The sequence below is a fragment of the Cervus elaphus genome, chromosome 21 (genome assembly GCF_910594005.1).
Source record: "Cervus elaphus chromosome 21, mCerEla1.1, whole genome shotgun sequence".
In the NCBI taxonomy this organism is placed as follows: Eukaryota; Metazoa; Chordata; class Mammalia; order Artiodactyla; family Cervidae; genus Cervus; species Cervus elaphus.
Window position 1 is genome coordinate 44446670 of NC_057835.1, and position 26052 is coordinate 44472721.

General features: G+C 38.9%; 1 pseudogene; it reads right to left on the bottom strand.

The window, feature by feature from the left end:
• Positions 1-1798: 1798 nt before the first annotated feature.
• LOC122679099 lies at positions 1799-15700 on the bottom strand (annotated as a pseudogene).
• Between the last annotated feature and the right edge of the window lie 10352 nt (positions 15701-26052).

Here is a 26052-nt window from a genome sequence, read left to right on the forward strand (position 1 = left end):
GACAATTTTTCCACAAACTGGGTAGGAGGGGTGGTTTGGGGTGATTCAAGCACATTACATTTATTGTGCACTTTGTTTCTATTATTATTACATCGGCTCCATCTCAGATCATCAGGCATCAATTCCTGACAGTTGAAGACCCTGCTAAATGGTGCTTTTCCAATTGTACTTTGTCTCAGAGATCACTTAAACGCTAGATTTACCTATATTCTGGGCTTCCCCGGTGACTCAGTGAAGAATCTGCCAGCAAAGCAGGAGACTCAGGTTCAATCCCTGGGTTGGGAAGATTCTCTGGAGAAGGGAATGGTATCCCACTCCTGTGTTCTTGCCTCGAGAATTCCATGGAGAGAAGAGCCTGGCGGGGTATAATCCGTGGGGTTCCAAGGAGGCAGACATGACTGAGCAACTAACACATTAAAGAGTTAGAATATTTTTCTATGAAGGGCAAATGTTTTAGGCTTCACTGGCCATTTAGTCTCTTTCACAGATGCTCAACTCTGCCATTTTACTGTAAAAGCAACCAATAACAATATACAAATGAAGGAACCGGGATGTGTTCCAATAAAACTCTATTTATTGACATTGAAATCTGAATTTCATATAATTTCACATGTCACACAGTATTAATCTTTTTTTAATTTTATTCTTAATCATTTAAAAATGTAAAAATGCTTCTTCACTCATCATCCATGCAAAAACAAGTGGCAGGCCAGATTTAGTTCACAAACTGTGTTTGTTTGGACATTGTGTTCTGGACTACGGGTTCTGTAAGATGAGGCATCTCCTAACCTTGTCTATATCATCCCTGCAGTATTTAATAAGTGCTTCTGTGAGTATTTGTCAAAGTGAATACTGGCATCATAGAGATAAGAAGCAGTGAATACAAACAAAACGTAAAGAAAGTTCACCCTTCTGTCTTCCTCCTGTCTTCCTCGTCAGAATATTTTAAGGGAGTCCTATATTATTCTCTTTCATACTTTTCTGTTCTTTTCAACTAAGTAGTTACCAACATAGTTAATTATGAATTTATTTGTGAGTTTTCATGTTTATTACTATATTGATTTCTATCAATGACATGATAAAGTATCATAAATGTAATGACTTTCAAAGCAATACATATTTTCATCTGTTTCCACAAGTCATTAGTCAGATGGGCTTGGCTGGGTCTCTGCTTAGAGAATGTCACAAGGCTAAAATCAAGGTGTCTACAGGACTGTGATCCTTTATAAAAACTTGAGAGGGTCTATATGACAGAATCTGCTTAGAAGCAGACTTTTTTTCTATGAAAGGCAAATGTTTTAGGCTTCACTGGTCATTTAGTCTCATGTTGGCTGAATTGAGTTCCATGCAGCTATAAGACTGAAGTCCTCATTTCTTAGATGACTGTTGGCTTATTCTCAGCACCTAAATTCTACTGCATTCCTTGACTCATATTCCCCATTTCTTTAAAGCCAGTAGCTGTGGATCAAAGTCCTTTTCATGCTTCATTTCTCCTTCCTTTTCTTCAGCTCCTTATCTCCCTCCAGCTTTAACCAAGAAAGGGTCTCTGAATTTTATTTATTTATTTTTTCCTTGATGACTGATCTGTTATATTTATAACAATGTTAGATGCAGCTTGCTTGTACCTCGAATATTACACATTAAAGTGCAACAGGCTGTTGAGTCTTGCATTTCATGTGAAGTGGGAGATAGTTTCCACCCTCACTTTGGTCCTCTGGTTTCACATGACTTAGTATTATTAGTTTAGAAATGCAATTGTGGTTTAGTTTAACTCAGCCTAATTAGCTGTTGGGCAGTTTCACCCTCTCTGAACACACATTGTTATTTCCATCCCACCCCCAGTGCTTAGGGCAGCAACACCACGATGTCCACACTTCTGCTCCAGTGCGTGTAACAGGATGACAAGAATACGACAGTCAGATGCTCCAAGAGGATGGCCCAGGGCTATGGTTCCTCCTTCAGTGTTGACCTTCTCTGGGTTTAAGCCAAGTTCTTTAGCTACTGCAACAGAGAGGGCTGCAAAGGCTTCATTGATTTCGAATACATCAACATCCTCCAGTGACCACCCAGCTTTTGCAACAGCTTGCTTTATTGCTGGAATTGGTCCTATTCCCATAAAGGCTCCTGCTTGTGCCCAGGAGACTATCTGTGCTAAGGGTGTGAGCCCACAGTTGCCAGCTTCAGACTTCTTCATCAGAACCACTGCTGCAGCACCATCATTAATTCCTGAAGCATTAGCTGGTGTGACTGTTCCCATTCCATCCATAAGGAAGGAAGGCTTTAGCTTGGACACGGCTTCTATGTTGCTCCCATGGTGAGGAAACTCACCTGTTTTAACTTCAGTAAGACCTTTTTTTAGAAGATACAAAAACTGGTACGATCTCTTTGTCCAAACGGCCGGCCTTCTGTGCATTCTCCGTCCTGTTTTGGGACAGCACTGCACCCTCGGCCTGGTCTTCTCTACTCACTTGCCATTGTTTGGCCACATTTTCAGCTCTTATGTCCATATGATAGTTGTGGAATGCCTCAGTGAGCCCGTCACAGAGTATATGGTCAGTCAGTGGTTTTTCCCAATCTTGATTCACGTCAAGTGAACCAAATCAGGAGTCTTACTCATATTTTCCATGCCTCCTGCAACAACAATGCTGGAGTCTCCTATCCTTATCGACTGGGCTGCAAGGCACACAGCTTGCAGGCCTGACCAGCCGATAATTCGGCAGCTCCACTCTGGAACAGAGTGGGGGATTCCTGCACCCACACTGGCCTGTCGAACAGGGTTCTGCCCCAGCCTACTGCCAAAACGTGTCCAAATATGACCTCCGAGGCTTCTTCGGGAGCCACAGCGGCCCTTTTCAGGACCTCTCTGATGACAGCTGAGCGCAGGTCACGGACAGGAACGGTGGATAAGGCACCATTGAAGGAGCCTGTGATGGTGCGCGCCGCGGAGACGAGGATCACTGGGTCGGAGTCTGCACTCGTCCTGCCGCACTACCGCCTCTGGAGGAGCTACTGTGGGCCCCAGGGCAGTCGGCTTAGTGCTGGCTTTTAAGTTTCATGTGATTAGATGTTCTTACCCATATAGTCTAGGGTACTATCTCCATGTCAAGATCAGTAACCTTAACTACGTCAGCAAAGTTCCTTGGCCATGTAATATAACATTGTTATAGGTTTCAGGGGTGAGTGCACAGACATCTTTGGAAGGAGGCATTATTCAGTGTACCACAATTACCAACCATCCCTGTAAGTTTCACAAACAAAGGTCCTATCTTTTTTATCATTGTTGCATACCCAATGTGTGACACGCTTGCCAGACACATAATAATTGCTCGATAAATATATCTTGAATCGAAGAAAGAATAAGTGAGCAAATGAATGAGTGAATATGTGGATCTAGAGTTTAGTAGAATGTTCTAACCTTGAATCAAACATTTAGGAATTTTGAGTGAATCTATGGGTCAGTGGTTAACAAAAGCACAGATTTTCACTTTAGGAAAACATGAATTCAAATTGGTGATTTTATTGTCACTTATTAACTGAGTACCAAGAATCTCTGTGCCACAGTTTCTTCATATGAAAAATGGGAAATCAAAACTTCTGTCTAAACGTTTTGCTGAGGATCAGATATATACAGCTGTGTATCTAGTTCCTGGATATTACAGTGCCTAGCTCATAGTAAGCACTTATTTTACTATAGCCATTATAAATGTTGCAGGTATTCTGAGGTCTAGGTAGTTGATGGAATTAATTTATTTGGGAAGAAATAGAATAGAGGAGAAGGGGAGGAAGGGGAGATGGGTAGGGTTAGGTCCAGGAGATGGAAGGGAAGAGAGAGGTCTCAGCAGAACACTGTCACTTAGCAATATTTAAGAAGCAAGTAACTAAAGAGAAGTAAGAATCAATAGTTAAAGACGCAAGAAAGATAGAGAAGAGCACAGTCTTGGAAACAAAAGTGGAGGAGGAACTTGAAGGACAGAGTCACTAACAGTTTCAAATACGAGGACAATATCATGTAATGTAAAAATTGAAATGAGTCCATTATATTATTGGATAAAGATGTCAGTGGTGACCCAGCAGGGAAGGTTTGGTGAAATATTAAGGAAGACATTCAAGTGTAGCAATTTGAAGAAGAAATGGAAAAAGAAGGAATGAGAAAATGGAAATGGAATGAGAAAGCATGGTCTATTCTTTCCAGAAGTTTGATGTTGAAGGAAAAAAGAAAGATGAGCCATAATTTGGAGAAAAGGCTTGATGTAAATGGGAATTTGGAGTGCACATGTATTTATTTTACTGTCCTTCACACATTTCTTACCACAGCTTTTCAATCCCTTTCCCTCTCTGTCTTTTCCACCTTCCCCCATCAATGATAAAATTAATCAATTAATCAATAAAAAGGTTAATCAATAGTAAATCTAAGAGAGAAATGGAAAAATTTACTTAAGCCAACTTGGGAAACAGTTTTTCAGCAAACTCTGAGGCCTGTTCTGCAGAGGTAAAGGGGGATTCCCTGATGACTCAGACAGTAGAGAATTTGCCTGCCAATATGGGAGACCCAGGTTCAATCCCTGGATCAGGAAGATCCCCTGGAGAAGGAGGTGGTAACCAGTATTCTTGTCTGGAGAATTACATGAACAGAGGAGCCTGGTGGACTACAGTCCATGTGATTGCAAAGAGTCAGATGTGACTGTCACACACAAAGTGGGAAGCCAGTATATAATGTGATTTTAGAAAGAGGGTCCCTGCAATCAAGCACACATATTGATAGAAGGCTATTGCTATTTGCAACGAACAGATATGGTATCCTAGTGAATGGTTTTAGTGTTTTTCCAAGTGTAGGGAGGTGCAAGAAACCAGATTCACAAAATTTTCTCCTGAAAATATTTAACTATCTGAAGGCCACTTCTGCCAGTTTTCCAAGTACAAAGTGCCTCATCCTGATCTTCACCCTGAGTTCCTTTCAGGTTGTACTGTAGGTCAGTGACAGCAGTGGGTAATGATTTGATTCTTGTAGAACTGGATGATGGGCAACATTCTTTATTTTACAATCCCTTCCCTTTTGGCTTTAATGTCAACCCAGGTTTGAGAGGTATTCTGTGACCAAGTTGTCCCACAGTACTAGAAATGCTCATTCCCGGTTTGGGTGAGGATTTCATTGGTAGGTCACCTCATGTAGTATTACTGAAGTAGGCTTATTAAATAGCAGCCAAAACCCCCTGTCCCACCTGTCTTACTAGTCTGTTATAATCCAGTTAATGATTTCCTCTTGTTGCTTCTTCCCAAATCTAGACTTCCAGGGTTATAATCATTGATCTCATTGAACTGTATATGTGGTCAATGCTCTCAGTTTATCTAGTTCTTTTTGGTAGAGGCTTAGAAACACATTTGGTAATGCAAGAAATAATAATCTTGTAAAATAGGCTGAATACCAGTAATATACCTCATCACATTAATTAGGTCATAAGAAAGTATTCAAGTTAAAACTTGCATTAGATGCAACTCAGTATCTCCCCAGGTTGTCTGACCCAGGCTGCTCTGCACCAGCCATCTTAAAGGGAAATGACAAGTTGGAATCATATGTAAAGCTCACCATAGACACTTGCATGTACCAGATGAGGGGTGGCTTATCGTGTTCTCTTACAGGCTTGAGAAAGGAATGCTGTCTTCTAAGGAGTTGCATGGCTGATGTCTAAAGAAGAAAAATTGATCTTTATGGTTGAGCAGGTATTTCTGCCCTTGAGGAGGTCTGGTTAATGCTCAGTGTAGATGCATAATGCATGCTAGAGGTGAGGGTGGAGGCCTATATGGGCAGAGAAAAGCTTTATGTTTAAACTTTTATCTCACTTTAAAATACCAATTTTATTTCATTACCCCATCATGCTCAACAAAGAACCTCAACTACTTCGTGCAACATATAGCAACTATCAGGTAGGACCTTTCTCAACTTGTTAAGATAACCTGCTTCCCACATCTCAACTCCCCAAAGGTCTTACCTTCTGCCTTGCTATCAAGTGGAAGTGATAAACTGTCACATATCAGAACAATTCTGTCATTTGTGCACTGAATCCCTTCCCTGCTTGCTTTTCTACCATCTAGTGTGTGTTAATTGCTCAGTTGGGTTCAACTCTTTGTGACCCCAGGGACTGTAGCCCACCAGGCTCCTCTGTCCATGGAATTCTCCAGGCAAGAATACTGGAGTGGGTTGCCATTCCCTTCTCCAGGGATTGTCCCAACCCAATGATAGAACCCAGGTCTCCTGCCTTGCAGACATATTCTTTACTGACTGAGCCACCAGCGAAACCCGCCTTCTTACCATGATCTTGAATAATTATTAACTCCTCTGTATCCCAGATCATTCCATTGTAAAGTGGAAGCAAAAACTCACTATGTTAATGTAGATTAAATAAGGGAAGCATGAAGAAAATGTTAATATAATGGCTGGTGTTTAGTAGGCACTCAGTATCTTTTCTCCCTTCCTTTTTTAAAAAATATTTTTGGGCACATTGCCCAGCATGCAGGATCTTAGTTCCCTGGCGAGGGATCAAATCTGTGCCCCCTACAGTGGAAGCCTGGAATCTTAACCACTGGACCACCAGGCAAGTCCCTCCCTTGCTTCTAATACTAAATGTATCACCTTTTTGGTACCTTATTCCATTAAAGTTTTTCCCCTATCCCTTGTCTTCCTCTGGTATAATCAATTATTAGGCTTTTTCATTAGATACTTCTGTTCTATTAGTATCTAGGATTTCCCATTTCTTTTCCATTTTTCATCTATTACACGCCAATTGTTCTTTACTCTCTTATAAGCTTACTCTGCAGTTCTACCTTCTGGTCTTGGTTGTCAGTTGGGTATCTCAGCTTTCCTTCATGCAGCCACTTGATCTCTTCTAGGCCATCCTTGTGCTGTGGGCTTACTCTACGACAGAAGCAGAGTTGAAAACAAGTCATAAGGTGAGCCCGAACTCAAAGAGTGGAGAAAAAGACCTCTGCTAGATGGGAGAAACTGTCAAATCACCTTGCAAACAAAGAACACGGATGTAGGTAAGCCATTATCTGAGGCTATCCATAAAATGAATCTACACAATAGCCAAGACTCAGAAAGAGAGCCTAATTGTTTTTCTTGCCTTTAAAGTATAGGATATTGGTATATGTACATACATGTGTTTTGCTCAGTCGTGTCTGACTCTTTGCGACACCATCAACTGTAGCCTGCCAGGGTCCCCCATCCATGGGGATTCTCCAGGCAAGAGTACCGAGTGGGTTGCCATGCCTTCCTCTAGGGTTCTTCCCAACCTAGGGATCAAACCCAGGTCTCCTGCATTGCAGGTGGATTCTTTACCATCTGAGTCAACAGGGAAGCACATGATTACTGGAATGGGTAGCCTATCCCTTCTCCAAGGCATCTTCCCAACCCAGGAATCAAACCAAGGTCTCCTGCACTCTGACAGATTCTTAACCAGCTTAGCTACCAGGGAAGCCCAGATGCAAATATAAATACATAAAAATATCAAGAATACTCAAACTGCCACACAATTGCACTCATCTCACACACTAGTAAAGTAATGCTCAAAGTTCTCCAAGCCAGGCTTCAGCAATATGTGAACTGTGAACTTCCAGATGTTCAAGCTGATTTTAGAAAAGGCAGAGGAACAAGAGATCAAATTGCCAACATTCACTGGATCATCGAAAAAGCAAGAGAGTTCCAGAAAAACATCTATTTCTGCTTTATTGACTATGCCAAAGCCATTGACTGTGTGGATCACAATAAACTGTGGAAAATTCTGAAAGAGATGGGAATACCAGACCACCTGACCTGACTCTTGAGAAACATTGTATGTAGGTCAGGAAGCAACAGTTAGAACTGGACATGGAACAACACACTGGTTCCAAATAGGAAAAGGAGTACATCAAGGTTGTAAATTGTACCCCTGCTTATTTAACTTATATGCAGAGTACATCATGAAAAATGCTGATCTGGAGGAAGCACAAGCTAGAATCAAGATTGCTGAGAGAAATATCAATAACCTCAGATATGCAGATGATACCACCCTTATGGCAGAAAGTAAAGAAGAACTAAAGAGCCTCTTGATGAAAGTGAAAGAGGAGAGTGAAAAAGTTGGCTTAAAACTCAACATTCAGAAAACTAAGATCATGGCATCCGGTCCCATCACTTCATGACAAATAGATGGGGAAACAGTGGAAACAGTGGCTGACTTTATTTTAGGGGGCTCCAAAATCACTGCAGATGGTGACTGTAGCCATGAAATTAAAAGGCGCTTACTCCTTGGAAGGAAAGTTATGACCAACCTAGATAGCATATTAAAAAGCAGAGACATTACTTTGTCAACAAAGGTCCATCTAGTCAAGGCTATGGTTTTTCCAGTGGTCATGTATGGAAGTGAGAGTTGGACTATAAAGAAAGCTGAGCGCCGAAAAATTGATGCTTTTGAACTGTGGTGTTGGAGGAGACTCTTGAGAGTCCCTTGGACTGCAAGGAGATCCAACCGGTTCATCCTAAAAGAAATCGGTCCTGGGTATTCATTGGTTGGACTGATGTTGAAGCTGAAACTCCAATACTTTGGCCACCTGTTGTGAAGAGCTGACTCATTCAAAAAGACCCTGATGCTGGGAAAGATTGAGGGCAGGAGGAGAAGGGGACGACAGAGGATGAGATGGTTGGATAGCGTCACCGACTCGATGAACATGGGTTTGGGTGAACTCCGGGAGTTGGTGATGGACAGGCGGGCCTGGCGTGCTGTGGTTCATGGGGTCACAAAGAGTCAGACACGACTGAGCAAATGAACTGAATTAATCAATATATACTTAATTGAGTACTGGAAGATATCTATATTTCAAAACTCCTCCAAAGGTAGTAGAAAAGTTTCCCTAGTGATAAGGACAGAGGCTGTAATGAAGTTTGGAATTAGGATTTGGGAAGTGCAAATAGGCATTTATTTTAAGATTATGAAGTGATGGAATTTACCTGGGTCTTGAAGAAAGTGCTATAAAAATCAAGAAAGTTTGAGAAGCAGTGCAGGAATAATAAAACTGTGAATAAAAGGGCAGATTTTAGAACAAGAGAAATTCTTCAAGGTGTCCATACTTCAGTAATTTCTTCTGTGTCGCTTTAGGCTCCGAAAGTCACAGATCCCTATATTAAACAGTAGCACTGTGTACCTTTCCTTGCAGTATTCATTAATGTTGAAACTTTACATTACATTGTGTAAGCTTCTACACAGAAGTCAGACGTTGCCATTTTTCCAACTTCTTTGAGCACAAATATTTTATATATGTAAACCAGTCAGAATGTCCATGATCAACAATGCTACAAATAACAAATGATGGAGAGGGTGTGGAGAAAAGGGAACTCCCTTACGCTGTTGGTTGGAAGTTGGTGCAGCCACTATAGAAAACATTATGGAGGTTCCTTAGAAAACTGAAAGTAGAATTACCATACGATCCAGCAATCATATTCCTAGGCATATACCTAGAGAAAACCATAATTCCAAAAGACACCCCTCTGTTTATTCATTGTAGCACTATATACAATAGCCAGAACATGAAAGAAACTAAATGTCCATCAATAGAGCGATGGATAAAGAGGTAGTACCTATATATATACAATGAAATATTGCTCAACCATAAATAAGGAATGAAATCGTGCCATTTGCAGAGATGCATGGCACATCTGTTACACTTTATCACAGAGAGTGTGGCATCACTGACTCAATGGACATGAGTTTGAGGAAACTCAGGGAGATGGTAAACAACAGGGAAGCCCAGCATGCTGCAGTTCATGGGGTTGCAAAGAGTCGGACACGGTCGTGTGACTGAACAACAACAAAACTATCCTAGCAGAGTTTCCCAGGTGGCTCAGCAGTAAAGAATCCACCTGCAGTGCAGGAGACATGGGTTTGATCCCTGGGTTAGGAAGATCCCCTGGAGAAGGAAATGGAAACCCACTCCAGTATTCTTGCCTGGGAAATCCCATGGACAGAGGAGCCTGGAGGGCCATAATGCATGGGGTTGCAAAGACGATTTAACAACTAAACAACAAAAGCAATCTATTTATTTGCAAATATTTTTGATCTTCTTTTGGAAACATTCTTACCTGAGGTACATAATTCCTTGTTGATCTTTTGATGGTCAATTTTATGTGTCAACTTCACTGGACTAAGTGATGCTTAGATAACTGGTAAACATGATTTCTGAGTGTGTCTGTGAGGGTGTTTTCAGAAGAGATTAGCATTTGAATCAGTAGATTGAGTAAAAATCACCCTCATAAATGTGAGCAGGCATAATACAATCCTGGTGGTGGTTGTTTAGTCTCTAAGTTGTATCTGAATCTTTTTTTTTTTTCTTTCCAGTGGGTTTTGTCATACATTGATATGAATCAGCCATAGATTTACACGTATTCCCCATCCCGATCCCCCCTCCCACCTCCCTCTCCACCCAATTCCTCTGGGTCTTCCCAGTGCACCAGGCCCGAGCACTTGTCTCATGCATCCCACCTGGGCTGGTAATCTGTTTCACCATAGATAATATACATGCTGTTCTTTCGAAACATCCCACCCTCACTATCTGAATCTTGAGACCCCATGGACTGTAGACCCCCAGGTTCCTTTGTACATGGGATTTCCCAGGCAAGAATACTGGAGTGGGTTGCCACCCCTTCTCCAGTGGTTCTTCCCCATCCAGGAATTGAACCCTGGTCTCCTACATTGCAGGCAGATCCTTTACCAACTGAGCTGTCAGAGAAGCTTAGTCCAATCCTTTGAGTACTTAAATAGAACAAAAAGGTGAAGGAAGGGTGGATTTGCTCTCTGCTTGATCTGGACATCCGTCGTCTCCTACCCTGAGACCTAGGTACTTCTGATTCCTGTATTTTCAGACTAAGTTGGGATCTTATACCATAGAACTCCCAATTCTTAGGTCTTTTGATTCAGACTAAATTGCACCACTGGTTTCTTTGTTCCAGCTTGCAGACAGCAAGCAGATCATGGGACGTCTAAACGTCCATTACTCTGGGAGTCAGTTCCTATGATATATCCTTTTATATACATCTTTAAACATCTTACTGATTCCGTTTCTCTAGAAAGTCCTGACAAAAACACTTCTCCATGACATATAATTCCTATTGGAATTTATATTTAATTTTCAATTTCAACTTAATTATTACTCCTTTATAAATGACATTTATTTGTGGCAACTGTTATAGAGAGTCCTTGTCTTTGCTGTTCTGTGCTTTCACTATGTTGTGACTAACAGTGGATTTCTACATATTTAACCTGTTTAGTTCACATGATGGCTTTTGAATTATAATTTGTACCTTTCATGAATTCTCAAAAAATGTTATCATTGTTTCTTCCCTGTTTTCTCTAATCTCCTTTTAGAATTTCAATTATGCATGTGTTCATTCTTATTTTCTTTTTGTATGCCACTTAAGTTATTTTTCAAGGTTTCTATATCCTAACATCTCTGTAAGCTGCATTTATTTATTTCATTATTAATTTATACATAATAATTTACTATCATTAGTCTATAATTGCTCTTTTAGCTTACGACTTATCTTTCTGCTATTATATTTAACCCATTTATTGAAGTTTTGACTTAAATTATTAAGTTTAATCTCTCAGCTTCTTCTGGTTTTCCTGACCAGTAGTATAAAACAGGTAGTATTCAATATAAAGTAGAACTCGAAGGACTTCGATGGTGGTCCAGTGGCTAAGACTCCGTGCTCCCAGTGCAGGGAGCCTGGGTTTGATCCCTGGTCAGGGAACTAGATCCCACATGCTGCAGCTAAGCATTCTCACTCCCCAGCAAAGATTGAAGATCCTGCTTGCTATAATTATGACCCAACACAGCCAAAATAAATGAATAAGTAAAACAAATATTTTAACAAATGGACTCTCCTTTAAAGATAAATAAATAAATAAAGTAGAACTCTAAACTAGTGTGAGATAAACCAAAGACAAATATTCTACAGAGTCACTTTATCCCCTGTCTGCAGCTGTGGTCAAAACAGACAGATTTTCACATCCTTCTACAGTTCTGGTCAATAGTTTTTGTCATCTTGCTCTTTCACTAAGGATAGATTCCTTTTGAGAAACAACTATTATGAAAATTCTTCTGATTTTCTCTACTTCCATAGACCAGATGTAATATCCTCATTCCAATGTAGCTATTCCCTAAAATTCCAGGTTGCTGTATCATCATATTGTCCCATCCTATGTCCCAAGAAATGCCTCAGATTTCATATTGTCTTGTGATTTTGATTTCAGCTTTTAAATCCTACTGTGTTGTTGGAGAAAGAGGAGATACTTAAAGATTTCCTTTCGTTTCTTGAGAATTCAGCCATGAATTTTAAAATATATTTATTTTAGCTTAGTTCATGCCTACATGTTATTCAGAGGAAGAGCTTGAAAGAAAACTACATATACTTTAACATACAGCTATATTCTCACCACTTTGTGCTGTGTGAACACAAAAATATTTATTTAATAATGCTATAGAATTGTTTGGATTGTAGGAAAAGAAAAACAATAATAAGACACATTACATATTTTTTAGTTTCCAAATGGTTTAAACATATAGAAAAATAAAAAGAATGACATTAAACAGCCAAGTTTTGACAACCCAGATATTATGAATGCTGATATTCTTCTATACATGCTTCAATTTTCTTAGAGTAATACAATGTTGCCAAAACAAATAACTTCCAATTAGATCTACCTGAAGAGTAGAGAATTTATTTATGCATTCTTTCAGCTAACATACATTGACTCAAAAGTTAAATATCTTATACAATGCTTAGCAGTGGAGATTTAAATCACTCATGTTTAGGTCAATAATGGAACTATGCCTTTCCGAATAAAATTTTACTGTGACTGTGTTATTGATAACACAATCTTGTTTCATAAACATTTATTGAACACACAGGAAAAATCTAGCAGTGAAAATAAAGAGGAGGAAGAAAATGCTCTAATTATGAGAAGCCTTCTTTATTCCCTACTGGCACTGTATATCTAAAAAAAATTGACTCATTTATGTATGTTATTCCTTGCCTTTCACCTCTATTTGGATTATTTATTAATCCTTGACCCAAAAAATCAATATATTGTGAATTCATTTATATACACTCAATATTAGTGAGATAAAATACAATAATGAAAGTACTATTAAATAAAGAAGTACCAGATAGAACTATTATAGATACTTAGAGATGAGGTATGCCTCTTTCATTTCCTGTAGTTCACTATACATGTAGATATAGTACTATTTCTTCCATTATGAACTGAAATATTCTTAAATTTGTTGAAGAATTTCAATAAAGCCAATGAAAAGAATTATTAATCCCCTTGAATAGTAGTGGGAAATGCACTGTAATTGGTAGGCTTCATATCAGAATTCTTGGAATTTCTCCAACTGCATTAGCAATTGGTCATCTTAATTACATGGTCCATTAGCTGAAATCTGCATTACAAAACTCCCATGCACAATTCTTGCCAACTCTGATCCATTCATCGTAAGGTCAAAGTTGCCTTGCTCATTGCAAAACGAAACTAGATATATTAAGTTAAAGTATTTCGAGCTCATTAAATATACAACCTCAAGTTAGTCACCATATCACATACAGAAAATAACTATAGCCCTAGAGACAATGCCCCCAATACTTCCAGCTTTTTATGATGTAAGGTATTTCTGCAAAAGATACGGGCATATTCAAAAAAATTTAAAAGAGAATATCCATCTTTGAGCTTCTACTTCCTGTAACTTATAGATATAGTTACTTACCATGTTGACACAAATGTCTCAGTCTAAGTGATAATAACCGTTAGCATATTTGTTAAAAAACAAAAAAGTAGATTCCCTTATCACTGCCAGCAAGGATTGCTTCAGTCCAGAGGTATCCATGGAACCTTAACCAAAGCCACCTTGCAATGTTTGTTTTAGCACAGTCCCAATTCAAAGGTTCTCAGACAACCAACTAAAACTGAATGAATCTATTCAATATTCATTCCCTCACTTGCTAAGATGTTAACTTCTATTTTTATCTGCAATGTGCCCCATACTGGAGTATTGATGTTAATAAAAGACACTCATTGTCTTCAAGACACTTATGACCTGGCCCATTTTATGCAAATATTTCAAAAAGAGTATAGATTTATGAAAGCATGTTGTTTTCTATCACAGATCTTATTTCTCCATTTTTTTTCCAAAGGATGTAATGAAAAACTCACTCAGATTCCTCACTAACGTCCAAAAACTATGTCTATACATTTCTTGGATCCCTACTATCTAATTTATCAAAATATTGAGGCTAACCTAGAATATAGCATATAATGAACTTAGGCTAGTATTGTTCTAATAAATATTCTTGCAAATCATGTGTATGATAAGCCATTCAAGAATTTTGCCCAGTACTGAAAGCAGACTTATTGATTTACATTTCAGTCTCCAGCTTTGCTTCAATATAAATGGAAACAAGAGGTGCCTGTCTCTTGTATCCTTGCATTTTTTTGGTTTTTTTTTTTTTTTTCAGTTTCCCTGAATCTTTAGAAATTACATAAAATTTCAAGTGCACATACAAGTTCTTATAGTAGCTGAGCTCCAACTGTTCCAAGTTAGAAAAGCTGCTAAATTGTCTCTTACAGTCTTTTTCACTCAACCATGATTTCACATAATTGCTTATCCTAAACTTTCTCATTTAAAACCTGTTCCTTTTGGCATGAAAAAGAAATGGAGGTAGTTAAGCACTTCTATTTTCCTCAACTCTATACACTACACCTGTGGATCTACTGTACCGTCACACCTTAACCCTTTTCATGTCTTGAACAAAAACCAAAAAACAAAACCAGAAAAATGCCTTTCTATTTTCTATGTATTTTCTTATTGCAGATCTCAGCATTCATCTTACATCATATATTGTTCTGTTTCACTCTAATGTACATCCTTATCTAAATATCATCCAGTCCATCTTTTCTACCAACTTTTTTTAAATCGTGTTTTATTAAATTACTATCTATGCAGCCAAACCTTATCTCTAAATATTATCTTCCTCGTTTTCTTTTTCATTTGGATCAGTTGCAATTGTGAAATCTGATATTCCTTTTTGGAGCCTCCCAACCTTCTTAACTCATCCTCCCTTTTAGAGGGTCAAGAAGTGGGAGCAAATCTGTTATGGTGGAAGCTTAGAGACGATATGACTTAAGTCCAATCATCTTATACAAACCCGGCTGTCTGGAAATGGAAATAAAACAGTTTCCTGGAAGGAATTGTGTAGATAGGACGAGCTCTATTGAGTTCAATCTAGTTTCTAATCCTATTAGTCCCGGGGAGATAGATAAAAGGACCATTAAAGTGGTACAGATGTGTTCTGTGATTGTGATTGCACCCCAATCTCTGACAGTGCCTACCTCCTTGTGGCCAATGAAGAAACTGCTCGTGTCAGGAGTTTCAGCTAAGGAATGCTTTGGTGGTAGCAGTGATGAAGGAAACAAAACTGCACTTTGTGTTATTTCTTAAACTAGCTGAGCGTTACACAGTGTTATTGAAATGGGTTGGAGGGAATAGGAACAACCTTCTTCTACCCTGGAAGCTATAAGATAAGTCAGAGGTGGCAGAGGTAGTGATTTTAAAGATACTGCCAGAGAGCAGTGGGATGACGATCATCATTAAATACCAGGACCATATCATCATGTACCATTACGTCTTGCTTTGTATTCATGACCCTAAACCAAAGTTAATCTGCTATCACAGGAGTTAATACACTCGTTAACGGTGACTAAACAAAGCCTAAATTATTCAGGAAAAGTTTTAGATTCAAACAACAACAGGGAGAATTATGTAGCGGCCACAGAGCATTCTCCTGCTTGTGAGGAATAATACTCCCATCATATATTTCTGAGAGCTTCTTCTCTGCTGTCTGAAGTGAGGTTCAAGTAATCAGAGAGAAGAGAATCTCAGTTAATATGGAACAGATCTTCAATGCATTCATTTAGCTGCTACTGCTACTGCTAAATTGCTTCAGTCGTGTCCAACTCTGTGCGACCCCATAGACGACAGCCCACCAGGCTCCCCCGTCCCTGGGATTCTCCAGGCAAGAACCCTGGAGTGGGTTGCCGTTTCCTTCTCCAATGCAGGAAAGTGAAAAGTGAAAGTGAAGTCGCTCAGTCGCGTCCGACTCCTAGCGACCCCATGGACTGCAGCCTACCAGGCTCCTCCATCCATGGGATTTTCCAGGCAAGAGTACTGGAGTGGGGTGCCATTGCCTTCTCCATTCATTTAGCTAGTGAGCATTTATTAAGCATTAATTTAGAATCTAGACCCTCACCATACATTTTTCCATTCATATAGTTGTTGAGAATGTATGACTTGTGAGTATTTTCTGGGGAGTCATTTATACCCAGGCTTATGTTGTCTAGGAATTACTTCCCGTTAAAGGATTTCAAATCACCTTTTACAGCATTTTGAGCACATGTCTGATTACAACCATTTCCACTTACTAATGATTGCAAACTTTAAAGTAACACAGCCCTTCCCACCAGGCCCTGTGATTCTCATATTAAAAACCACTTTTCTTTTGTTTTAAAAGATAGTTTGACAGTGGGTTCCATCATTCTACCTTCTCACTGTGTAAACATGAATAGAAATTTCAGAAGCTACCTGAAAATTTGAAGTTTCAGGAAAAGAACATTAGAGTATTTGCTGTGTTCTAAGTACCTGTATTTTGCATTTTCATTTTAACATATTTAATCTTTCAGGATTTCCTGGTGGCTCAGATGGTAAAGAATCTTCCTGCAATGCAGCAGACTCAGATTCGATCCCTGAGGCAGGAAGATTCTCTGGAGAAGGGCTTGGCAACCCACTCCAGTACTCTTGCCTGGAGAATCCCATGCACAGAGGGGCCTGATGGGCTATAGTCCACAGGGTTGCAAAGAGTCAAACATGACTGAAGCAACTGATCGTGCTCACATATCTCAAATTTTACATTTTGAGCATACTGATTGGCATTGAGTTTAAAAGGCAGGACCAGAGCTCCGTGGCTGTCTCCACACACTGCTGAGCCTGACCCTGCTCTGGCCTGCCCAGGTGATGGTTTGAGATTGGCATCTGCCCATACACCTACTTCTTGTCTGGCTAAACTGCTGTTTCACCACCGTGACAAAACACCCATTTTCTTCACTTTTATTTTCATCCACAGTGGACTCTGTCTAAAAACAGAGAAGGACTGCACAGGGTTGGTTGGCTTTCTTCCCTACAGATCTGGTTCTATCTATCTACCTTCCCCCCTGCCTTTCTAACTAACATAGCTACACCCTATAGGAAGTTTCTATTCTTGCCTTCGTGACCAAGACACAGTTCTTCTCATCATTCACCACCATCTTGGCATTTTCATTTTTTTTTATTCACCACCACTTTAACAAATCTCTATTATATTCTTCTCAGAAATAGGTATTTTATTAAAAATTATTGAATGAATTGGTTGAAAGGTTTTCAGTCACTCAGGGCATAAACCTTAACTTTCAAGTGCCTTTTTTCAAGTGAGGTCCAATGCTTTCAACTCCTCTCTTTTAAAATCTCTGAGTCTTATCTTCCCCCACCTCCCACCATGCTTCACTTCCACCTTGGCCCCTTCTTTTTTTTAAATGTGGGTAATTTATCTCCTCCAATCTATCGCATCCCACAGTCATCATTTATACTGTCTTCTAAGTTGACAAAAGGACAACAAATAAAAGAGCCTCCCATTTGTTATCTTGATCCATCCTCCTTACAAAGTGATGATAAAATTATTGCGTCACATTTTTTCTATTACATATTTAACACTTTTCAAATGCCTTTTATTTGTTAGACTTCACATAAAGTATTAGGAAGATATTATAGAAAGAACTAATAGACAATCACTAAAAAATTACTCTCCACCTATAAAAGAATTTATAGATAAATGTAGAATCAGGTGAATAGGGTGTAGAAGGGCATAAATTCCAGTGATACAAATAGGTAACAAGGATTTAAGATTGGACATGAAAATTCAAGGAAGACACCAAGCGCTCCAAGTAAAATCTGGTCAGTAAACTTGCCTCTATTCTGCTGCTACTGCTGCTGCTGCTAAGTCGCTTCAGTCGTGTCCGACTCTGTGTGACCCCATAGACCGAAGCCCACCAGACTCCCCCGTCCCTGGGAGTCTCCAGGCAAGAACACTGGAGTGGGTTGCCATTTCCTTCTCCAATGTGTGAAAGTGAAAAGTGAAAGTGAAGTTGCTCAGTTTTGTCCAACTCGTAGCGACCCCATTGACTGCAGCCTACCCGGCTCCTCCGTCCATGGGATTCTCCAGGCAAGAGTACTGGAGTGGCTTGCCCCTATTCTAGGTAGGTATAATTTTTGAGGTCTTAAGCTCAAAGAGGATACCTAATAGAAGGAGGGACTTCCCGGGTGGCTCAGTGGTAAAGAACCCATATGCCAAACAGGAGAGCAGTAGACGTGGGTTTGATCCTTGGGCCAGGAAGATCCCCTGCAGAAGGAAATGACAACCCACTCCAGTATTCTTGCCTGAGAAATCCCATGGACAGAGGAGCCTGGAGGACTACAGTCTATGAGTCAGACAAGACATAGCGACTAAACAGCAATAATGAAGGAGCTCTGAGTGTCGCAGTATCAACCTCACCTATTAGGTGTTCCTTGTGTTCCACCACAGTGCCCAGCACAGTCTTACGTGGCTTCACAATCACATTTTGCTCCCAACTTGTCTCCAGCCCCACTATTCAAGGCCCCTTTCAAAAGTATCCCATCCTTACTACTTCCTCCATTTTTTATCCTCTTATCAGGTAATTCCCAATGTTTTCTATAAAATTACTTTTTACAGCTTTCCCCCATCCAGACATTGAATTTCCATTTTGAAAAGGTCTGGATAAAAATCTCTTGATAAATATGTAAGATGCAGTTCATTCTCAGGGGAGGGGAAGGAAAACATCTTGCAATATTGTAAGCCATGATCCACAGGGAGAAAATTTATGTTTCAATAAAATATATACAGCCAGTCATCTTTTCCCATGTTCTCCTTTCTCTTCCTAAACCCCATGCTTTATGAGAATGAATAAAGAAAAAAATGCCTCTTCTATTTCCAATTCCTTTCCTTAATTTCAGAAGTAGCAGATATAGCACAGACTTTAATCTCTGGTATCTTCTGAGCCCTTACTCTTCCCTACCACTTCTATATGTCATTGTACTCATTCAATAAGTATTTAAACAAGTCTTTGATAGCTTCTGCAGATACAGAATATGAAAGATCATCTCAGTGACCCTGAGTCAAGTGGGAAAGGCCTTGAAGTATGATGACTAACATGGATAATACTGTCTGTGGGGTGTTATAAAAACCCAGAGAACAGGCATCTATTTCTCAACTCTGTGGTGGAAGATGTGAGTGGAGGAAGCAGATACAGAAAAGGCCTCCCAGAATGCATAAGACTTGAGCTACCACTATCGCAATCAGTAGGGCTATCACCCACCAAAAGGTTTAAACTGGAAGCCAAGAACTCAGCCGCTCCAACTTACTCCTCAACTTTTCCCTCAATGAGTTCTGCAGATGCTGCCTCTTGCCTCCTTAAGATCATTCAAATTTTTCCAATTGTTTCCCTATCTTTCTCCAGAATCTTAAAATAGCCTGCTAATTGCAGAATCATTTCCCTCCATCTTTTACCCACTCTTTATTATTGGTTTTACTTTCCTAAAATTCAAGACCTGAAACTCCTCAGTGATTGCCAAACACTCTGTAGATAAAATAGGAACGACTCAATATGTCTCAATTTGTTCCTTTGAAGGCACACAGTACAGTGATTAAGAACATGAAGCCTAGAGCTTCAGTTCAAATTCTGTCATCTAACAGCTGGGGGTCTCAAGCAAGCACACAATCTCTTTAAGTCTCCAAATTCTCATTTCTAAAATGGGGATATCTCTTCATATGATTACGGTGAAGACTAAATAAGATAAATCCTCTAATGTTCTTAGAATACTGTCTGGGACATAGTAATAGAAAACAACGCGTGTGTGCTCAGTAGTGTCCAACTCTTTGCAACTCCATGGACTGCAACCCACCAGGCTCTTCTGTCTATGGAATTTTCCAGGCAAGAATACTGGAGTGGGTTGCCATTCCCTTCTCCAATAGAAAACAATGCTAGCTGTAATTATTATCTCTCCAGTTCCAACTTCCCTGTTAACTCCCATTCTATGCTTGTATGTGACGAATCTCCTTCCTGTTACTCTTAGTCACCATATTTTCTCATCTTTGTATTTTTCACATGCTTCCTTCTCTACTTGGACCTCCTTTCCAAGCCTTCTCAAAACTAATACCAGCTTCCCCAGTGTGGAGTTTCAGTTCTTTTCCTGTTGGTTTCCACCACTCTCTCACACACTTTATCCATACTAACCACTCTGTTCTCTATTGTTGTTTTATGAATTCCTTAAGGGCTTATTCCTCTAATACCTAACACTTTCAGTGGCTTATATAGGTATAGTAGTTTGGTGGAGCAATCAATGTAATTTTCAATTGCATATACAAATTAATCTGACCAGGAACTACATTATTATTATAATTTCTAGAATAGTCAAGCTTTATAAACTGTGCTTTTTAAAATACTTATTTCTTTATGTCAGGATCTGTGTCTCATTCACTTTTACTTCCACTGCTCATTGCTAGCAACTAAAAGAGTGTCTTCTATAGAATAAATATTCAGATGTGTTAATTAAGTGTAAAGGAAGCAAAATAACTTTAAATTACACAACTCTAAGAGTCTATCTGTGTAAATGAAGCATGGAAAAGTAAGTTTGGGATCCACTTTACTTCTCTACAAATGAATGCCACTGGGTCTTATGTCTTTAATCTTGAAGGTTTATATTATTTTTAAATGAACAACAGAAAAAAAGTAATGGATACAGCATTATTCAAAGAGAAATTTTGAAAGGAAGAAAATCTGAGGATTAATGTCCTTAATATTCATTTCTGACAGCCTATGTTCAAGTTTAGGTTGTCTGGTCAACATTTGGGTCTGACTCGTAGTTTCCAAATCATGGTGTGTCGTGTTCTAAGTCAATTCCCTAGAAGAGATTTAGGGATAACTTTTCCACAGGTTTTCTCAATTAAAGATGCATCTAGCTCTTTGCCCACATCACCCACATCTGCTCATAAAAAATGAATAATGGAACACACATGTGCTGACTTGTGATTCATTTCAGTCTTTTGCAGGTGCAAATGCAAGTTTTAAGGTGCAAAGTGGAGCCACAAACGTCGTGGGTTTGTCCAGCTGAAATTCAAGGCTTTAATCATGTCTAAATAACTCCTCAGGTGATGCAATCACAGGATTTTGCCCACAAAAGGGGTGTAATAAATATTGTAGATTGAGCTGGTATATATTAACAGATGAGGCTACATTATTTACAGAAAATGAAACCCAGCTAATTTTCACCAATCTGGTTTTTGCTAAAGCATTCTTTTCATATATTAACCCCAAATTCACCTTGAGTTGGTTTCAAAGCAACTTCAACCAAATATAATAGGAAATAAAATACTTTGATTTGTATACATAACCTTTTCAGGGATGTACATTGACAGATAACTCCAATCTACTGTAATTACTACATACCCTTGCAGCTGCAGTAGTTCTAGCGGACAAACTAAGTCAACACTCTGTTACAAAAAGCAATAGAGAGGCTCACTGATGCAGATAATCCTGAACAGCAGAAAATCCCCAAATCATTTCTTTTCAGCTTGGATATGCCTTTAAGAATTTGTTTTTCAGCAGCCATCCATTCCTAATTTCATTTTCCTTAGGTTAAAGTTCTGTGATAATACACCTTACTACTGATTAAGTTGTCACCTACCTTTCATTAGTCGATACATACAAGAGAGTGTCCCTTGCCAGGGAACATGATGTAGGTAACAGAACCATTTGAAGATGGAAAGTAGAGTTTTCTTTTCCGAGGGAAATATCTTCATAGCCACCTCCTGTGGCCATGAAGTTTGTTAAACACGGTATGCTCTGCAGTTTCTGATGCCCAGCTGTACTTTAATTGCTATTTTGTTTGAGTAAAGAGCATACCATTTACTCTACAACTTCCTTGTTTTCTTTATTAACTGCAGAAACCCAGGTTATAAAGAACACACACACACACACACACTTTCATGTCAATATTGTAAATGTAAGGTTGGATCGTAACAATGGGGATGTGTGCATGGTCAGTTGATCAGTCCAATCCTTGTGACCCCATGGATTTGGCCCACCAGGCTCCTCTGTCCATGGAATTTTCCAGGCAAGATTACTGGAATGGATTGCCATTTCCTCCTCCAGGGGATCTTCCCAACTCAGAGATCGAACCTGCCTTTCCTGCATTATTAGCAAGCAAATTCTTTACCTCTGAGCCACCTGAGAAGCCCTAACAATAGGAATACATTATTTTTAAAACAGCAGATATGAACATAAACATTATCCAAGGGAATAGCAGAAAGGAGAATTTTCCAAGGAGCTTTGTTTTGAAAAATATAGTGATACTGGGAAAGAGTTCAAAAGTCAGAGAAAGAGAGAAAGGAGATTTCCCTGTTGGTTTCATGCTTAAATATATTTATCTCCTCTCATAAACCCTGAGGCAGAGAAAAATGAAAATTAAGCTCTGCCTTTACACTTTACTTCTGTTACAACACTTTCTGACCCAACCCTTCTTGCTCTGTTTGTCCAAATCCTACCCATTTTTCAAAGTACAGCTCAAATCCTGCTTCTCTTGTAAAGCATTCCCTGACCATTTCATCTGGAAGCAATCTTTCCTTCTTCTAAGCTTCCACGCGACTTATTTTCCATACCACTCATTTAGTACCTATTATTTACTGACTAGTAGAGATGTAATGTTTTCAGAATTGTTGCAGCCATTGTAGAGACTTTTTTATCCTTTTGTATAGAAAGTTAATTTGTATTTTTAAAAGCAAGATAAGCCTATGTGTCTTTATTGTTCTTCATGGATCTGAAGTTTAGTTTGTTTAATTATAGACTACATCATGATAACTATAAATATACACATATGTATGTATGATTAGATGTGTATACATGTGTTTATGCATATATATATGTATATGGTGGTCTAGTCATTAAGTGGTGTCCAACTCTTGTGACCCCCATGGACTATATGGCCTGTCAGGCTCCTCTGTCCTTGGGACTTTCCAAGCAAGAATACTGGAGTGGGTTGCCATTCCTTCTCCAAGGGTTCTTCCTGACCCAGGGATTGAAACTGGGTCTCCTGCATTGCAGACAGATCCTTTACCAACCAAGTCATCAGGGAAGCCTGCATATATGTACATAAACACTTGTTTTTCTCATACAAATATCCTGTTGTAGAACTGAAATAATGTTTATTCAGGAGCTTATTAAAATACATCAATAACTGTTAACAATTACAAATTTATTGAATTTATGCTATTTTCCCACTTCGATGATAGATGAAGACTGATAAGAAGCAGAGTATATCTTTGCATTTTCCATCTTTGATGAAAATTTTACAAGAGGGAAAATACATATACTTAGGATAATACAAAATTAGATTTTATTTCTGAAATTAAGATCCTCTTCTTTTTATTCAGTAGATAAAAGACATCAGTTTTACTTTTCTTTTTTTTTGGGTCTGGGATAATTTATTTAAGGAACTATTAAACAACAATGGGCTCAGATATTTAAATGCCCTATGATGCTGCAATTAATTAAGGAATGGCTGATTCTAAAGCTGCACAACCAACAGGGAATGAGGGAAGGATTACAAGTCTGAATGCCAAATTCAAAGCCATGTATCAATAACTCCCTTCTTTTGCAATATCTACAGTTTTACTTTTCTGAAGAAAAAAATATGTGTACACAAACAAAAAAATACTGGGCAACTAGCTAACAGTCTTTTAGATTCTAATCTAGCATCACCATCAATTACCTGAAAGAATTAACCTTTCTGTCCCTTGGTTTCCTCAGTTGGTGATGAGATAGACACCAATTCAATTAATAGTATTATTCCCATTTCAAATTTCAAAATCCATGTATGATTTTGTTCATATAAAAATTAAATTCCAGTGAATTAAAAAAAATATATATATATATCATTAGTTTCTATAGTTATGTAACTTGCTGTAATCCAGGCAAAATTTTCCATTTCCAGGAGCTGATAAAGTTGAAGTGATTAAAATAAAATTATAGGAATATTATCTATACCTACATTACCTTTTTGTAAGTGTAACTATTTCCTGAATTGACATCATGCTAAAGATGATGGAAATCATTTAAAGCAGACCAGCAGAAAAAAGGTCTTTTAAAGTCTCTGTCTCTGGGCTGGGTATATCCTTAGAAAAATTCCGCCTTTATTCTGGACTAATGAATGTGTGCATGCATGCTAAGTTGCTTCAGTCATGTTCAACTCTGCGACACTATGGACTATACGCCGCCAGTCTCCTCAGTCCATGGATTTTCCAGGCAAGAATACTGGATAGGGTTGCCATGCCCTTCTCTAGGTGACTAATGAATATTCTACTGTTTTCAAGGTGCCCTTTCAATATCCAACTCTGAGTGTACTGCTTTCTATGCAATTCAAACACAGTCATGCTTATACCACTGTTGTTCTATGCTTCTGGATTGTGTCTCCAACATCTCCTAGAAAGGACTTTGAATTCCAAAGATGTTTGTTAAAACATGTTATGAAATAAATGGACTTTCTTGGTAGCTGAGCTGGCAAAGAATCTACCTGCAGTGCAGGAGACCCCGATTCGATTCCTGGGTCTGGAAGATCCCCTGGAGAAGGGATAGGCTCCCCACACCAGTAGTCATGGGCTTCCTTGGGGGCTTAAACAGTAAAAGAATCCTCCTGCAATGCAGAAAACCTGAGTTTGATCCCCAGGGTGGGAAGATCACCTGAAGGATGGCATGGCAATCCACTTCAGAATTCTTGCCTGGAGAATCCCCATGAACAGAGGAGCCTGGTGGGCTACGGTCCATGGGGTAGGAAAGAATCAGACATGACTGAGCAGCTGAACACAGCACACCACATGAAACAAATAGATGGCAAGAACATACCTCCCTGCCTATATCAAAAGGTCAGCTCACAACAAAGAGGTCTTCAAACTCATTTTATTTTTACATTTCTTGTCAAAATAACAGTGACTTATGAAAACGGAATTGATTTTTAAATTAGTAATATTGTTTTGTGTTGTCTACTAATCATCTGAAAATATAGATTATTTCCAAGGAAACAAAAAACCTAGAGTGAGGGTCTAATCTAGATGAACACTCTAAGAATATACATATATTAAATATAATTCATATGTAAGTATATATATGTATGCATATAGATATATAATGCATGCATATGCTTGCAGTAATTATATAATAGAATTTATTATGTTATATATTCTGTTCTTAGAATTTTAAGTATATATATGTACTTAAATATGTATACACTTAGGTATATATAAAGTACATATATATATGTATATATATATATGTACTATACAGTCCATGGAATTCTCCAGGCCAGAATGGGTAGCTGTCCCCTTCTCCAGCGGATCTTCTTGACCCAGGAATTGAACCAGGGTCTCCTGCATTGCAGATGGATTCTTTACCAGCTGAGTGAGCTACCAGGGAAGCCCATGTATTATATATAATTCATTCATAAATATGTAATATATATGCACACAGATATATGATACATTCATATTCCTAGAGTAAAATAAAATTTATTACATTATATATTCTGTCTTTAGAATTGTAAGTATATATATATCTATATATATGTGTGCTAAGTAGCTTGCTTTAGTCACGTCTGACTCTTTGCGACCCTCTAGACTGTAGCCCACCAGGCTCCTCTGCCCATGGGATTCTTCAGGCAAGAGTACTGGAATGTGTTGCCATTTCCTCCTCCAGGGGATTTTCGCTACCCAGGGATCAAAACCTCATCTCTTGCATTGGCTGGATTCTTTACCACTGAACCACTAGGGAAGCCTATACACACACACACACACAGTCCCAGGCTTAGGATGATTCAACCGAC